Genomic DNA, 3,767 nt, shown 5'->3' on the forward strand with positions numbered 1-3,767 from the left:
CCTTCGGCCATAACAGTTCTTGAAAACTGACGATATGCCGAGTCGACATACATACCGTAAACGATTTAATGTTATCTGAATCTCACATTACATCGTGTGATTTAAAACATAAGTCTCTATAATCAATGAAATAATTCACCGCTCCATTTGTTACTCATTTATGTGCACAAATAGCATTAGGATATAAAATAATTAATTACCTCCAATACGGCGGATGCCTGTTAGCCTTAATTATCATAAGTAGTTGTTATTACTTATTTATTATTGTTCCTGCTCTTATTAGAATGCTGGGCTCTTCAAAACAGGTAAACAAAAATCAATAAAGTATGAAGTACTACTTATAGTATACCTTTTCGGGAAGTCGGTTAAAAGTATAAAAATTGCCACATACGATAAGTGCCAGCGTTCTAATCCAGAGCAGTGTTTTAGTATTCCTTTTTATTATTATTGTATATCATAAAAAATTCAAGTTGCAAAAGCAATAAAAATGTAAGAAAATGTATTTAAGAAATGGTAAAAAAAATACATAGACTTTTAAAAGACTAGAATAGACGCTCGCTATGTGAACCAGAATGAACTAGCTTGACAGTTCTCGAATCAATTGTTTTTTAATTTGTAATCACGGATTTTGCCTGTGGGAACTAGGTAAATGGGCCCATGAAAATAGGATTTTTTAAATTTGTTTTACGGAATACGGAAATCGTTAAACGGAGCACTAATTTTTACATGTTCACACCTTTATAGAATGGCTTGATTTCTTCTATATATTTTTTTTTATATTTTAATTTGATTTCCGTACTCCGTAAACACAAGTTCCTAGAAATTACTTGGATTCGTACAGTTGTTGTAATATGTAAAAACTTATATTTATTTGACCACGAACAAATAATGTTTAAAAAATAATGGTTTTAATACTTAACTCATTGTAAAGGAAAAGCTCAAAGGCTTGAATAAAATTTGATAAAGCGACTATTTTAGTTTTATTCTCATCGTATTTTCCAACTTAGTTGTGTTCGCCTAACAGGTAAAGAACGAACTTCTCAAGTATGAGTGTACGGGTTCGATTCCAGGTCAGGCAAGTACCAATGCAACTTTTCTAAGTTTGTATGTACTTAATATGGATATCTTGGACACCAATGACTGTGTTTTGGATGACACGTCAAACTGTAGTCCCGGCTGTCATTTCACATCCTTGGCAATCGTTACGGGTAGTCAGAAGTACTCAGAAGTCAGTAAGTCTGACATCAGTCTTACCAAGAGGTACTGGGTTGCCCGGGTAACTGGGTTGAGGAGTTCAGATAGGCAGTCGCTCCTTGCATAACTTAGCTGCATCCGGTGAGACTGGAAGCAGACCCCAATATATCCAGGCTATACATATCCACTATAGGTTAACTGCCTCGTTGGTCTAGCTGTCGCAAGCGAGGCTGCTGAGCACGAAGTCCCGGGTTCGATTCCCGGGGCCGAAATCGCTTTCTGGGTATTCGAAACTTACGCAAAGCATCCCGAAGCCTGGAAATTGGTGATCGATACACCCGTGCATAGGAGAGCTCGTAAATGTCGGTCCTGCGCCTGATCTCTCTCCGGTGGTGTCGGGTTGCCGTCCCATCGGGCTAAGAGAGTGAAGGAATAGTAAGTGCACCTGTGTCTGCGCAAATGCTTGTGCACTATAATATGTCCTGCGCAGTTGGCTAATGTCCTTATATGAGAACAGCCGCCGTAGCCGATAATCGGCTAGGAGGACATCACCCACTATAGGTGAAATAATACACGTAGGTAAATATTATTACTACTTATATGTATAAGTTCAACTGTGTTCCGTAAGATTTTGTTATCTGTTAATTATTAGGTTAGGTCAGTCCGCGCGAAAGGCCAGTTGCGATTAAATATCTATTTTAGGAACAATAGGTATATCAAAAAAGTTACATGTAATTATCACATACACAGGAAATGCTCAGTAACCACACATATTTATGTGATTCAAAATTCCGGGAATATATCACAGATATGGTTATTTTTTTTAGGTTAATAAGGCTATAAATCAAATGATCTTCTATTTTAGCTCAAAATATCTTTGAAATAAAACACGTAAAAGTAATTAATTTAAATATATTTTATTTACAAAAAATATATAAAAAAAAAACATGAATTCTATGGGTAGAAAATATTATGTTGAGTAGGTAAGTACCTACTTTCTTACATCTTAAGGTTTAAAGCATAATAATTGAGGTAGTAATTTTTGAATCACATTTACATCAGGATAAACAGTTAACGACAAGTAAACAAAATATTAGTAGTTTTCTAGTTTTATACCAAGCCCTATTTCGTCAATCTTGATGTTATGTCAACTTAACTATATGTATAGTTCGGCCATTCAGAGAATGCGTTCCTGACACGTCGCGATTGAACTGACGACGTAACTTTGCAATGGCGTTGCAGTTACGATAAAAATATTTTTGCTGGTTGTTTACCGTTTTAACAATTGAGGAGCATTAAAACAACATTATTATATCAATAATCAATGAATGTTATTACGTCGTCAGTTCAATCGCGACGTGTCAGGAACGCATTCTCTGAATGGCCGAACTATAATAGATAAAGTATAAATGAAAGATGGGCTTAAACTTCACACACAGACTTCACACCAAGACCATATTACATTGCACTGCATTGCAACCTTTTATAACAGTAATACATTTAAGCATATTTTACGTTCTAAGTTTGCACTGATAAAGAGTTAAGTTAACATTCTTACTTAATAATATTATTGTACAGGGGTAGTTTCTATTTCATAACTGTTTACATTGAGTTACACAATACTAAATGATAGGATATCTACCTATCCTCTACTCTATTTGAGTAGACATTCTGTCTTTTTATTAAAAAAAAAAACATTAAAAATAAATCTTAACAATTACTAAGTTAATTGAATTTTAAAGCTAAGCGTCCACTTGTCGGTATCGTACGCAACGGACGCAACGCACGCAACGGATCGTAGTATTATTTATATAGAAACTCAAACAAGATGTGCGATGCGTACGATGCGGACAGGTGGACGCACTTGTTTGAGTTTCTATATAAATAATACTACGATCCGTTGCGTGCGATACGTCCGTTGCGTACGATACCGACAAGTGGACGCTTAGCTTAAGCTGAACTTAATTTTTTTACTATGTTTCGCGAAAAGTCCTACCAAGATGGTTCAGTGCCTACTCAAACGGAATATAAGTATCTAAGTAAATCCACTATATATACAAACTTAAACTACTTTATCTTTATACAAAACTAAAAATAAAATACTATATACAAAAACATATAGAACATGTAACTTAATTAACGCACATCCTGAAATTAGTTTGTTCAGAATCGTTTACTGAATCGATTTATATCATTTTATAGGTAATTTTTTAATATAGGTATTTTTTTATCCCAAAAATAATTAAAACTACGGAAATTATTGTCATATTAACCCTGTACAGTCAAAACAAATTCAAATAGACCGTAACTCAAAGTAATAAGACTTCGTGTATTGTCGGCTTTTTCCGTAGTTTCGTTATGTTGTGTCGAGTCGAGCGGCGCGCGGCGCGACATTTGCGTGCGTAGTAGTATGACCAAAAAGTTCTCCAAGAATTGGTATAACTAATTTAGTAAATAACAATGCATATACATGTTAAATTAAAAATTCAGTGTACGTATTATGATTATAACATAATATTCTAATTGGGGTGTTTCAGGGTGTGCGTTAATTACGTTACATGTTGTATAAAAGA

Source organism: Helicoverpa zea, chromosome 26 (assembly GCF_022581195.2).
Source record: "Helicoverpa zea isolate HzStark_Cry1AcR chromosome 26, ilHelZeax1.1, whole genome shotgun sequence".
Taxonomy (NCBI): domain Eukaryota; kingdom Metazoa; phylum Arthropoda; class Insecta; order Lepidoptera; family Noctuidae; genus Helicoverpa; species Helicoverpa zea.